This window comes from Somniosus microcephalus, unplaced genomic scaffold, assembly GCF_052327205.1.
Source record: "Somniosus microcephalus isolate GS21.2 unplaced genomic scaffold, FLI_Smic_1.0 unresolved_chr3, whole genome shotgun sequence".
Lineage (NCBI taxonomy): Eukaryota > Metazoa > Chordata > Chondrichthyes > Squaliformes > Somniosidae > Somniosus > Somniosus microcephalus.
In genome coordinates this window covers 4965960-4980193 of record NW_028225181.1, presented here as the reverse complement: position 1 = coordinate 4980193, position 14234 = coordinate 4965960, and the positions used below count along the sequence as shown (strand labels likewise).

The 14234-nt window shown below is 49.1% G+C and overlaps 1 pseudogene across 1 annotated transcript in view; it reads right to left on the bottom strand.

Annotated features, from left to right (window-relative positions):
• LOC147091177 (uncharacterized) overlaps positions 1 to 14234 on the bottom strand; it is a 279795-nt pseudogene that overhangs the window by 258278 nt on the left and 7283 nt on the right. Inside the window, exon 2 of the transcript XR_015075175.1 lies at positions 13576 to 13726. The product of XR_015075175.1 is annotated as an uncharacterized LOC147091177 (transcript). The remainder of the gene's footprint in view (positions 1 to 13575; positions 13727 to 14234) is intronic.

Here is a 14234-nt window from a genome sequence, read left to right as displayed (position 1 = left end):
ACTCTCAGTCCCCGTTCTATATTCCCCTCTATCCTGAGTATCTCACTTTACTCTCTGTCCCAGTTCTATATTCCCCTCTATCCAGGGTATCTCCCTTTACTCTCTGTCACCATTCTATATTTCCCTCTATCCCGGGTATCTCCCTTTACTCTCTGTCCCCGTTCTATATTCCCCTCTATCCCGGCTATCTCCCTATACTCTCTGTCCCCGTTCTATATTCCCCTCTATCCCGGGTATCTGCCTTTACTCTCTGTCCCCGTTCTATATTCCCCTCTATCCCGGGTATCTCCCTTTACTCTCTGTCCCCGTTCTATATTCCCCTCTATCCCGGGTATCTCCCTTTACTCTCTGTCACCATTGTATATTCCACTCTATCCAGGGTATCTCCCTTTACTCTCTGTCCCCGTTCTATATTCCCCTCTATCCTGAGTATCTCACTTTACTCTCTGTCCCCGTTCCATATTCCACTCTATCCCGGGTATCTCCCTTTACTCTCTGTCCCCGTTCTATATTCCCCTCTATCCTGAGTATCTCACTTTACTCTCTGTCCCAGTTCTATATTCCCCTCTATCCAGGGTATCTCCCTTTACTCTCTGTCCCCGTTCTATATTCCCCTCTATCCCGGGTATCTCTCTTTACTCTCTGTCCCCGTTCTATATTCCCCTCATTCCCGGGTATCTCCCTTTACTCTCTGTCCCCGTTCTATATTTCTCTCTATCCAGGGTATCTCCCTTTACTCTCTGTCCCCGTTCTATATTCCCCTCTATCCCGGGTATCTCCCTTTACTCTCTGTCCTCGTTCTATACTCCCCTCTATCCCGGGTATCTCATCTTTACTCTCTGTCCCCGTTCTATATTCCCCTCTATCCCGGGTATCTCCCTTTACTCTCTGTCCCCGTTCTGTATTCCCTTTATCCCGGGTATCTACATTTACTCTCTGTCCTCATTCTATATTCCCCTCTATCCCGGGTATCTCCCTTTACTCTCTGACCCCATTCTATATTCCCCTCTATCCCGGGTATCTCCCTTTACTCTTTGTCCCCGTTCTATATGCCCGTCTATCCGGGTATCTCCCTTTACGCTCTGTCCCCGTTCGATATTCCCCTCTATCCCGGGTATCTCACTTTACTCTCTGTCCCCATTCTATATTCCTCTCTATCCCGGGTATCTCCCATTACTCTCTGTCCCCGTTCTATATTCCCCTCTATCCCAGGTATCTCCCTTTACTCTCTGTCCCCGTTCTATACTCCCTCTATCCCGGGTATCTCCCTTTACTGTCTGTCCCCGTTCTATAGCCCCCTCTATCCCGGGTATCTCCCTTTACTCTCTGTCCCCGTTCTATACTCCCTCTATCCCGGGTATCTCCCTTTACTCTCTGTCCCCGTTCTATATTCCCCTCTATCCCGGGTATCTCCCTTTCCTCTCTGTCCCCGTTCTATATTCCCCTCTATCCCGGGTATCTCCCTTTACTCTCTGTCCCCGTTCTATATTCCCCTCTATCCCGGGTATCTCTCTTTACTCTCTGTCCCCGTTCTATATTCCCCTCTATCCCGGGTATCTCCCTTTACTCTCTGTCCCCGTTCTATATTCCCTCTATCCCAGGTATCTCTCTTTACTCTCTGTCCCCGTTCTATATTCCCCTCTATCCAAGATATCTCCCTTTACTCTCTGTCCCCGTTCAATATTCCCCTCTATCCCGGGTATCTCCCTTTACTCTCTGTCCCCGTTCTATATTCCCTCTATCCCGGGTATCTCACTTTACTCTCTGTCCCCGTTCTATATTCCCCTCTATCCTGGGTATCTCCCTTCACTCTCTGTCCCCGTTCAATATTCCCCTCTATCCTGGGTATCTCCCTTTACTCTCTGTCCCTGTTCTATATTCCCCTCTATCCCGGGTATCTCCCTTTACTCTCTGTCCCCGTTCTATATTCCCCTCTATCCCGGGTATCTCCCTTTACTCACTGTCCCCGTTCTATATTCCCCTCTATCCCGGGTATCTCCCTTTACTCACTGTCCCCGTTCTATATTCCCCTCTATCCCTGGCATCTTCCATTACTCTCTGTCCCCGTTCTATATTCCCCTCTATCCCGGGTATCTCCCTTTACTCTCTGTCCCCGTTCTGTATTCCGCTCTATCCCGGGTATCTCCCTTTACTCTCTGTCCCCGTTCTATATTCCCCTCTATCCCGGGTATCTCCCTTTACTCTCTGTGCCCGTTCTATACTCCCTCTATCCCGGGTATATCACTTAACTCTCTGTCCCCATTCTATATTCCCCTCTATCCCGGGTATCTCCCTTTACTGTCTGTCCCCGTTCTATATTCCCCTCTATTCCGGGTAACTCCCTTTACTGTCTGTCCCCGTTCTATATTCCCCTCTATCCCGGGTATCTCCCTTTACTCTCTGTCCCCGTTCTATATTCCCCTCTATCCTGGGTATCTCTCTTTACTCTCTGTCCCCGTTCTATATTGCCCTCTATCCCGGGTATCTCCCTTTACTCTCTGTCCCCGTTCTATAATCCCCTCTATCCCGGGTATCTCCCTTTACTCTCTGTCCCCGTTCTGTATTCCCTCTATCCCGGTTATCTCACTTTACTCTCTGTCCCCGTTCTATATTCCCCTCTATCCTGTGTATCTCCTTTTACTTTCTGTCCCCGTTCTATATTCCGCTCTCTCCTGGGTATCTCCCTTCACTCTCTGTCCCCGTTCAATATTCCCCTCTATCCTGGGTATCTCCCTTTACTCTCTGTCCCCGTTCTATATTCCCCTCTATCCCGGGTATCTCCTTTTACTCTCTGTCCCCGTTCTATATTCCCCTCTATCCCGGGTATCTCCCTTTAATCTCTGTCCCCGTTCTATAATCCCCTCTTTCCCGGGTATCTCCCTTTACTCTCTGTCCCCGTTCTGTATTCCCTCTATCCCGGGTCTCTCACTTTACTCTCTGTCCCCGTTCTATATTCCACTCTATCCCGTGTATCTCCTTTTACTCTCTGTCCCCGTTCTATATTCCGCTCTATCCTGGGTATCTCCCTTCACTCTCTGTCCCAGTTCAATATTCCCCTCTATCCTGGGTATCTCGCTTTACTCTCTGTCCCTGTTCTATATTCCCCTCTATCCCGGGTATCTCCCTTTACTCTCTGTCCCCGTTCTATATTCCCCTCTATCCCGGGTATCTCCCTTTACTCACTGTCCCCGTTCTATATTCCCCTCTATCCCGGGTATCTCCCTTTACTCACTGTCCCCGTTCGATATTCCCCTCTATCCCGGGCATCTCCCTTTACTCTCTGTCCCCGTTCTATATTCCCCTCTATCCCGGGTATCTCCCTTTACTCTCTGTCCCCGTTCTATATTCCCCTCTATCCCGGGTATCTCCCTTTACTCTCTGTCACCATTGTATATTCCACTCTATCCAGGGTATCTCCCTTTACTCTCTGTCCCCGTTCTATATTCCCCTCTATCCTGAGTATCTCACTTTACTCTCTGTCCCCGTTCCATATTCCACTCTATCCCGGGTATCTCCCTTTACTCTCTGTCCCCGTTCTATATTCCCCTCTATCCTGAGTATCTCACTTTACTCTCTGTCCCAGTTCTATATTCCCCTCTATCCAGGGTATCTCCCTTTAATCTCTGTCCCCGTTCTATATTCCCCTCTATCCCGGGTATCTCTCTTTACTCTCTGTCCCCATTCTATATTCCCCTCATTCCCGGGTATCTCCCTTTACTCTCTGTCCCCGTTCTATATTTCTCTCTATCCAGGTTATCTCCCTTTACTCTCTGTCCCCGTTCTATATTCCCCTCTATCCCGGGTATCTCCCTTTACTCTCTGTCCTCGTTCTATACTCCCCTCTATCCCGGGTATCTCATCTTTACTCTCTGTCCCCGTTCTATATTCCCCTCTATGCCGGGTATCTCCCTTTACTCTCTGTCCCCGTTCTGTATTCCCTTTATCCCGGGTATCTACATTTACTCTCTGTCATCATTCTATATTCCCCTCTATCCCGGGTATCTCCCTTTACTCTCTGTCCCCATTCTATATTCCCCTCTATCCCGGGTATCTCCCTTTACTCTTTGTCCCCGTTCTATATGCCCGTCTATCCGGGTATCTCCCTTTACGCTCTGTCCCCGTTCGATATTCCCCTCTATCCCGGGTATCTCACTTTACTCTCTGTCCCCATTCTATATTCCTCTCTATCCCGGGTATCTCCCATTACTCTCTGTCCCCGTTCTATATTCCCCTCTATCCCAGGTATCTCCCTTTACTCTCTGTCCCCGTTCTATATTCCCCTCTATCCCGGGTATCTCCCTTTACTCTCTGTCCCCGTTCTATATTCCCCTCTATCCCGGGTATCTCTCTTTACTCTCTGTCCCCGTTCTATATTCCCCTCTATCCCGGGTATCTCCCTTAACTATCTGTCCCCGTTCTATACTCCCTCTATCCCGGGTATCTCCCTTTACTCTCTGTCCCCGTTCTATATTCCCCTCTATCCCGGATATCTCCCTTTACTCTCTGTCCCTGTTCTATATTCACCTCTATCCCGGGTATCTCCCTTTACTCTCTGTCCCCGTTCTATATTCCCCTCTATCCCGGGTATCTCCCTTTACTCTCTGACCCCGTTCTATATTTCCCTCTATCCCGGGTATCTCCCTTTACTCTCTGTCCCCGTTCTATATTCACCTCTATTCCGGGTATCTCCCTTTACTCTCTGTCCCCGTTCTATATTCCCCTCTATCCCGGGTATCTCCCTTTACTCTCTGTCCCCGTTCTATTTTCCCTCTATCCCGGGTAACTCCCTTTACTCTCTGTCCCCGTTCTATATTCCCCTCTATCCCGGGTATCTCCCTTTACTCTCTGTCCCCGTTCTATATTTCCCTCTATCCCGGGTATGTCCCTTTACTCTCTGTCCCCGTTCTATTTTCCCTCTATCCCGGGTAAATCCCTTTACTCTCTGTCCCCGTTCTATATTCCCCTCTATCCCGGGTATCTCCCATTAATCTCTGTCCCCATTCTATATTCCCTCTATCCCGGGTATCTCCCTTTGCTCTCTGTCCCCGTTCTATATTCACCTCTATCCCGGGTATCTCCCTTTATTCTCTGTCCCCGTTCTTTTTTCCCCTCTATCCCGAGTATCTCCCTTTACTCACTGTCCCCGTTCTATATTCCCCTCTATCCCGGGTATTTCCCTTTACTCTCTGTCACCGTTCTATATTCCCCCTCTATCCCGGGTATCTCCCTTTACTCTCTGTCCCCGTACTATATTCCCCTCTATCCCGGGTATCTCCCTTTACTCTCTGTCCCCGTTCTATATTTCCCTCTATCCCGGGTATCTTACTTTACTCTCTGTCCCCGTTCTATATTCCCTCTATCCCGGGTATCTCCCTTTACTCTCTGTCCCCATTCTATGTTCCCCTCTATCCCGGGTATCTCCCTTTATTCTCTGTCCCCGTTCTATATTCCCCACTATCCCGGGTGTCTCCCTTTATTCTCTGTCCCCGTTCTATATTCCCGTCTATCCCGGCTATCTCCCTTTACTCTCTGTCCCCGTACTATATTCCCCTCTATCCCGGGTATCTCCCTTTACTCTCTGTCCCCGTTCTATATTCCCGTCTATCCCGGCTATCTCCCTTTACTCTCTGTCCCCGTTCTATATTCCCCTCTATCCCGGGTATCTCCCTTTACTCTCTGTCCCCGTTCTATATTTCCCTCTATCTCAGGTACCTCCCTTTAGTCTCTGTCCCCGTTCTATATTCCCCTCTATCCCGGGTGTCTCCCTTTACTCTCTGTCCCCGTTCTATATTCCCCTCTATCCCGGGTAACTCCCTTTACTCTCTGCCCCCGTTCTATATTCACCTCTATCCCGGGTGTCTCCCTTTACTCACTGTCCCCGTTCTATATTCCCCTCTATCCCGGGTATCTCCCTTTACTCACTGTCCCCGTTCTATATTCCTCTCTATTCCGGGTATCTCCCTTTACTCTCTGTCCCCGTTCTATATTCCCCTCTATCCCGGGTATCTCCCTTTACTCACTGTCCCCGTTCTATATTCCCCTCTATCCCGGATATCTCCCTTTACTCACTGTCCCCATTCTATATTCCCCTCTATCCCGGGTATCTCCCTTTACTCTCTGTCTCCGTTCTATATTCCCCTCTATCCCGGGTTTCTCCCTTTACTCTTTGTCCCCGTTCCATATGCCCCTCTATCCGGGTATCTCCCTTTACGCTCTGTCCCCGTTCGATATTCCCCTCTATCCCGGGTGTCTCCCTTTACTCACTGCCCCGTTCTATATTCCCCTCTATCCCGGGTATCTCCTTTTACTCTCTGTCCACGTTCTATATTCCCCTCTATCCCGGGTATCTCCCTTTACTCTCTGTCCCAGTTCTATATTCCCCTCTATCTCGGGTATCTCCCTTTACTCTCTGTGCCCGTTCTATATTCCCCTCTCTCCCGGGTATCTCCCTTTACTCTCTGTCTCCATTCTATATTCCCCTCTATCCGGGTATTCCCCTTTACTCTCTGTCCCCGTTCTATATTCCCCGCTATCCCGGGTATCTCCCTTTACTCTCTGTCCCCGTTCTATATTCCCCTCTATCCGGGTATTCCCCTTCACTCTCTGACCCCGTTCTATATTCCCCTCTATCCTGGGTATCTCCCTTTACTCTCTGTCCCCGTTCTATATTCCCCTTTATCCCGGGTATCTCCCTTTACTGTCTGTCCCCGTTCTTTATTCCCCTCTATCCCGGGTATCTCCCTTTACTCTCTGTCCCCGTTCTATATTCCCCTCTATCCCGGTTATTTCCCTTTACTCTCTGTCCCCGTTCTATATTCCCCTATATCCCGGATATCTCCCTTTACTCTCTGTCCCCGTTCTATATTCCCCTCTATCCCGCGTATCTCCCTTTACTCACTGTCCCCGTTCTATATTCCACTCTATCCCGGGTATCTCCCTTTACTCACTGTCCCCATTCTATATTCCCCTCTATCCCGGGTATCTCCCTTTACTCTCTGTCCCAGTTCTATATTTCCCTCTATCCCGGGTATCTCCCTTTATTCTCTGTCCCCGTTCTATATTCCCCTCTATCCCGGGTATCTCCCTTTACTCTCTGTCCCCGTTCATTATTTCCCTCTATCCCGGGTATCTCTTTTTACTCTCTGTCCCCGTTCCATATTCCCCTCTATCCCGGGTATCTCCCTTTTCTCTCTGTCCCCGTTCTATATTCTCCTCTATCCCCGGTATCTCCCTTTATCTCTGTCCCCGTTCTATATTCCCCTCTATCCCGGGTATCTCCCTTTACTCTCTGTCCACGTTCTATATTACCCTCTATCCCATGTATCTCCCTTTACTCTCTGTCCCCGTTCTATATTTCCATCTATCCCGGGTATCTCCCTTTACTCTCTGTCCCCGTTCTATATTCCCCTCTATCCCGGGTATCTCCCTTTACTCTCTGTCCCCATTCTATATTTCCCTCTATCCCGGGTATCTCCCTTTACTCTCTGTCCCCGTTCTATATTCCTGTCTATTATGGGTATCTCCCTTTTCTCTCTGTCCCCGTTCTATATTCCCCTCTATCCCGGGTATCTCCCTTTACTTTCTGTCCCCGTTCTATATTCCCCTCTATCCCGGGTATCTCCCTTTATTCTCTGTGCCCGTTCTATATTCCCCTCTCTCCCGGGTATCTCCCTTTACTCTCTGTCTCCGTTCTATATTCCCCTCTGTCCGGGTATTCCCCTTTACTCTCTGTCCCCGTTCTATATTCCCCTCTATCCCGGGTATCTCCCTTTACTCTATGTCCCCGTTCTATGTTCCCCGCTTTCCCGGGTATCTCCCTTTAATCTCTGTCCCCGTTCTATATTCCCCTCTATCCGGGTATTCCACTTTACTCTCTGTCTCTGTTCTATATTCCCCTCTATCCCGGGTATCTCCCTTTACTCTCTGTATCCGTTCTATATTCCCCTCTATCCGGGTTTTCCCCTTTACTCTCTGACCCCGTTCTATATTCCCCTCTATGCCGGGTATCTCCCTTTACTCTCTGTCCCCATTCTATATTCCCCATTATCCCGGGTATCTCCCTTTACTTTCTGTCCCCGTTCTTTATTCCCCTCTATCCCGGGTATCTCCCTTTACTCTCTGTCCCCATTCTATATTCCCCTCTATCCCGGGTATCTCCCTTTACTCTCTGTCCCCGTTCTATATTCCCCTCTATCCCGGGTATCTCCCTTTACTCTCTGTCCCCGTTCTATATTCCCCTCTATCCCGGGTATCTCCCTTTACTCACTGTCCCCATTCTATATTTCCCTCTATCCCGGGTACCTCCCTTTACTCTCTGTCCCCGTTCTATATTCCCCTCCAACCCGGGTATCTCCCTTTACTCTCTGTCCCTATTCTATATGCCCCTCTATCCCGGGTATCTCCCTTTACTCTCTGTCCCCGTTCTGTATTCACTCTATCCCAGGTATCTCTCTTTACTCTCTGTCCCCGTTCTATATTCCCCTCTATCCCGGGTATCTCCCTTTACTCTCTGTCCCCGTTCTATATTCCCCTCTATCCCGGGTATCTCCCTTTACTCTCTGTCCCCGTTCTATATTCCCCTCTATCCCGGGTATCTCCCTTTACTCTCTGTCCCTGTTCTATATTCACCTCTATCCCGGGTATCTCCCTTTACTCTCTGTCCCCGTTCTATATTCCCCTCTATCCCGGGTATCTCCCTTTACTCTCTGAAGCGTTCTATATTTCCCTCTATCCCGGGTATCTCCCTTTACTCTCTGTCCCCGTTCTATATTCCCCTCTATTCCGGGTATCTCCCTTTACTCTCTGTTCCCGTTCTATATTCCCCTCTATCCCGGGTATCTCCCTTTACTCTCTGTCCCCGTTCTATTTTCCCTCTATCCCGGGTAACTCCCTTTACTCTCTGTCCCCGTTCTATATTCCCCTCTATCCCGGGTATCTCCCTTTACTCTCTGTCCCCGCTCTATATTCCCCTCTATCCCGGGTATCTCCCTTTACTCTCTGTCCCCGTTCTATTTTCCCTCTATCCCGGGTAAATCCCTTTACTCTCTGTCCCCGTTCTATATTCCCCTCTATCCCGGGTATCTCCCATTAATCTCTGTCCCCATTCTATATTCCCTCTATCCCGGGTATCTCCCTTTGCTCTCTGTCCCCGTTCTATATTCACCTCTATCCCGGGTATCTCCCTTTATTCTCTGTCCCTGTTCTTTTTTCCCCTCTATCCCGAGTATCTCCCTTTACTCACTGTCCCCGTTCTATATTCCCCTCTATCCCGGGTATTTCCCTTTACTCTCTGTCACCGTTCTATATTCCCCCTCTATCCCGGGTATCTCCCTTTATTCTCTGTCCCCGTACTATATTCCCCTCTATCCCGGGTATCTCCCTTTACTCTCTGTGCCCGTTCTATATTCCCTCTATCCCGGGTATCTCCCTTTACTCTCTGTCCCCATTCTATGTTCCCCTCTATCCCGGGCATCTCCCTTTATTCTCTGTCCCCGTTCTATATTCCCCTCTATCCCGGGTGTCTCCCTTTATTCTCTGTCCCCGTTCTATATTCCCGTCTATCCCGGCTATCTCCCTTTACTCTCTGTCCCCGTACTATATTCCCCTCTATCCCGGGTATCTCCCTTTACTCTCTGTCCCCGTTCTATATTCCCGTCTATCCCGGCTATCTCCCTTTACTCTCTGTCCCCGTTCTATATTCCCCTCTATCCCGGGTATCTCCCTTTACTCTCTGTCCCCGTTCTATATTTCCCTCTATCTCAGGTACCTCCCTTTAGTCTCTGTCCCCGTTCTATATTCCCCTCTATCCCGGGTGTCTCCCTTTACTCTCTGTCCCCGTTCTATATTCCCCTCTATCCCGGGTAACTCTCTTTACTCTCTGTCCCCGTTCTATATTCACCTCTATCCCGGGTGTCTCCCTTTACTCACTGTCCCCGTTCTATATTCCCCTCTATCCCGGGTATCTCCCTTTACTCACTGTCCCCGTTCTATATTCCTCTCTATTCCGGGTATCTCCCTTTACTCCCTGTCCCCGTTCTATATTCCCCTCTATCCCGGGTATCTCCCTTTACTCACTGTCCCCGTTCTATATTCCCCTCTATCCCGGGTATCTCCCTTTACTCACTGTCCCCATTCTATATTCCCCTCTATCCCGGGTATCTCCCTTTACTCTCTGTCTCCGTTCTATATTCCCCTCTATCCCGGGTATCTCCCTTTACTCTTTGTCCCCGTTCCATATGCCCCTCTATCCGGGTATCTCCCTTTACGCTCTGTCCCCGTTCGATATTCCCCTCTATCCCGGGTGTCTCCCTTTACTCACTGTCCCCGTTCTATATTCCCCTCTATCCCGGGTATCTCCCTTTACTCTCTGTCCCAGTTCTATATTCCCCTCTATCTCGGGTATCTCCCTTTACTCTCTGTGCCCGTTCTATATTCCCCTCTCTCCCGGGTATCTCCCTTTACTCTCTGTCTCCGTTCTATATTACCCTCTATCCGGGTATTCCCCTTTACTCTCTGTCCCCGTTCTATATTCCCCGCTATCCCGGGTATCTCCCTTTACTCTCTGTCCCCGTTCTATATTCCCCTCTATCCGGGTATTCCCCTTTACTCTCTGACCCCGTTCTATATTCCCCTCTATCCCGGGTATCTCCCTTTACTCTCTGTCCCCGTTCTATATTCCCCTTTATCCCGGGTATCTCCCTTTACTGTCTGTCCCCGTTCTTTATTCCCCTCTATCCCGGGTATCTCCCTTTACTCTCTGTCCCCGTTCTATATTCCCCTCTATCCCGGTTATTTCCCTTTACTCTCTGTCCCCGTTCTATATTCCCCTATATCCCGGATAGCTCCCTTTACTCTCTGTCCCCGTTCTATATTCCCCTCTATCCCGCGTATCTCCCTTTACTCACTGTCCCCGTTCTCTATTCCACTCTATCCCGGGTATCTCCCTTTACTCACTGTCCCCATTCTATATTCCCCTCTATCCCGGGTATCTCCCTTTACTCTCTGTCCCAGTTCTATATTTCCCTCTATCCCGGGTATCTCCCTTTATTCTCTGTCCCCGTTCTATATTCCCCTCTATCCCGGGTATCTCCCTTTACTCTCTGTCCCCGTTCATTATTGCCCTCTATCCCGGGTATCTCTTTTTACTCTCTGTCCCCGTTCCATATTCCCCTCTATCCCGGGTATCTCCCTTTTCTCTCTGTCCCCGTTCTATATTCTCCTCTATCCCCAGTATCTCCCTTTATCTCTGTCCCCGTTCTATATTCCCCTCTATCCCGGGTATCTCCCTTTACTCTCTGTCCACGTTCTATATTACCCTCTATCCCATGTATCTCCCTTTACTCTCTGTCCCCGTTCTATATTTCCATCTATCCCGGGTATCTCCCTTTACTCTCTGTCCCCGTTCTATATTCCCCTCTATCCCGGTATCTCCCTTTACTCTCTGTCCCCATTCTATATTCCCCTCTATCCCGGGTATCTCCCTTTACTCTCTGTCCCCGTTCTATATTCCCGTCTATTATGGGTATCTCCCTTTTCTCTCTGTCCCCGTTCTATATTCCCCTCTATCCCGGGTATCTCCCTTTACTTTCTGTGCCCGTTCTATATTCCCCTCTCTCCCGGGTATCTCCCTTTACTCTCTGTCTCCGTTCTATATTCCCCTCTGTCCGGGTATTCCCCTTTACTCTCTGTCCCCGTTCTATATTCCCCTCTATCCCGGGTATCTCCCTTTACTCTATGTCCCCGTTCTATGTTCCCCGCTTTCCCGGGTATCTCCCTTTAATCTCTGTCCCCGTTCTATATTCCCCTCTATCCGGGTATTCCACTTTACTCTCTGTCTCTGTTCTATATTCCCCTCTATCCCGGGTATCTCCCTTTACTCTCTGTATCCGTTCTATATTCCCCTCTATCCGGGTTTTCCCCTTTACTCTCTGACCCCGTTCTATATTCCCCTCTATGCCGGGTATCTCCCTTTACTCTCTGTCCCCGTTCTATATTCCCCATTATCCCGGGTATCTCCCTTTACTTTCTGTTCCCGTTCTTTATTCCCCTCTATCCCAGGTATCTCCCTTTACTCTCTGTCCCCGTTCTATATTCCCCTCTATCCCGGGTATCTCCCTTTACTCTCTGTCCCCGTTCTATATTCCCCTCTATCCCGGGTATCTCCCTTTACTCTCTGTCCCCGTTCTATATTCCCCACTATCCCGGGTATCTCCCTTTACTCACTGTCCCCGTTCTATATTCCCCTCTATCCCGGGAATCTCCCTTTACTCACTGTCCCCATTCTATATTCCCCTCTATCACGGGTATCTCCCTTTACTCTCTGTCCCAGTTCTATATTTCCCTCTATCCCGGGTACCTCCCTTTACTCTCTGTCCCCGTTCTATATTCCCCTCTATCCCGGGTATCTCCCTTTACTCTCTGTCCCCGTTCTATATTTCCCTCTATCCCGGGTATCTCTTTCTACTCTCTGTCCCCGTTCTATATTCCCCTCTATCCCGGGTATCTCTTTCTACTCTCTGTCCCCGTTCTATATTCCCCTCTATCCCGGGTATCTCCCTTTACTCTCTGTCCCCGTTCTATATTCCCCTCTATCCCGGGTATCTCCCTTTTCTCTCTGTCCCCGTTCTATATTACACTCTATCCCATGTATCTCCCTTTACTCTCTGTCCCCGTTCTATATTTCCATCTATCCCGGGTATCTCCCTTTACTCTCTGTCCCCGTTCTATATTTCCCTCTGTCCCGGTATCTCCCTTTACTCTGTCCCCGTTCTATATTCCCCTCTATCCCGTGTAACTCACTTTACTCTCTGTCCCCGTTCTATATTTCCCTCTATCCCGGGTATCTCCCTTTACTCTCTGTCCCCGTTCTATATTCCCCTCTATCCCGGGTATCTCCCTTTACTCTCTGTCCCCGTTCTATATTCCCCTCTATCCCGGGTGTCTCCCTTTACTCTCTGTCCCCGTTCTATATTCCCCTCTATCCCGGGTATCTCCCTTTACTCTCTGTCCCCGTTCTATATTCCCGTCTATTATGGGTATCTCCCTTTTCTCTCTGTCCCCGTTCTATATTCCCCTCTATCCCGGGTATCTCCCTTTACTCTCTGTCCCCGTTCTATATTCCCCTCTATCCCGGTTATCTCCCTTTACACTCTGTCCCCGTTCTATATTCCCCTCTATCCCGGGTATCTCCCTTTATTTTCTGTCGCTGTTCTATATTTCCCTCTATCCCAGGTATCTCCCTTTACACTCTGTCCCCGTTCTATATTCCCCTCTATCCCGGGTACCTCCCTTTATTTTCTGTCCCCGTTCTCTTTTCCCCTCTATCCCGGAAACCTCCCTTTTTTCTCTGTCCCCATTCTATATTCCCCTCTATCCCGGGTACCTCCCTTTATTCTCCCCCTTTCTCTGTGCGGAGTCCGTTTGCTCCCCTTCCCCTGGATGAACTCACTGCCCCATTGCTCTGATTGATGATCCCTGTCTCTCTGCGGTTCCCATTCCTACTCTCACACTTTGATCTGTTTTGTACATTTACTCCTCGCTTATCAAGTAGTTTATCTAATTTCCCCCTCACGTTACCTTTTAAATCTGTACCATCCTTGAACAAGATTGTAATCACACTTCCAATTCAGATCACCGACGCACTCAGTCTCAATGCAGTCCGTGCTCCTCCAGGTGTCCTCCAGGAGTGTGTGATGTTCACACGGGCCAGTGAGTGCGGAGTCTGCGACTGAGTGACAGAAATTTATTTACTATTAATATAAAGTACAGTTAATGTTACACAGCGACTTGTACTACCTGAAGCACCAATAAATCCAGTCTCACTCTCTTTCCTTGTAGAAAATCCCGCAAATGAAAGCGGGAAACTTTCGTCCTTCTCTCAACCAGGATTCAATCTGTCTCCCATCACAGCCTCGCTCTAACTCACTGCTCACAGACAGTCTTCCCTGTTCTAGATTCACCCTTAGCTCTCAGGAAACACAAAGCTGCAAATACCTCAGCTGCACGTCGCCCAATTGAAAGCAGCAAATTTAAAGCTGGAGTTTAGCGATTCTGTAAACCAGGCTTCGATCTGAGTCACTGAAATTTGGTTTCCGTTTTACTTCCATTAACACAGAGACTCAGGATGTCCGGCTCACTCTCACCCTCTCCGTTCCACCTCGCAGGCTGATCACTCTGTTCTGCATTAATTGTTCTGTCCCAGCTACAGAACGCAGTGTGCGCGGGTAAGTTTCAAG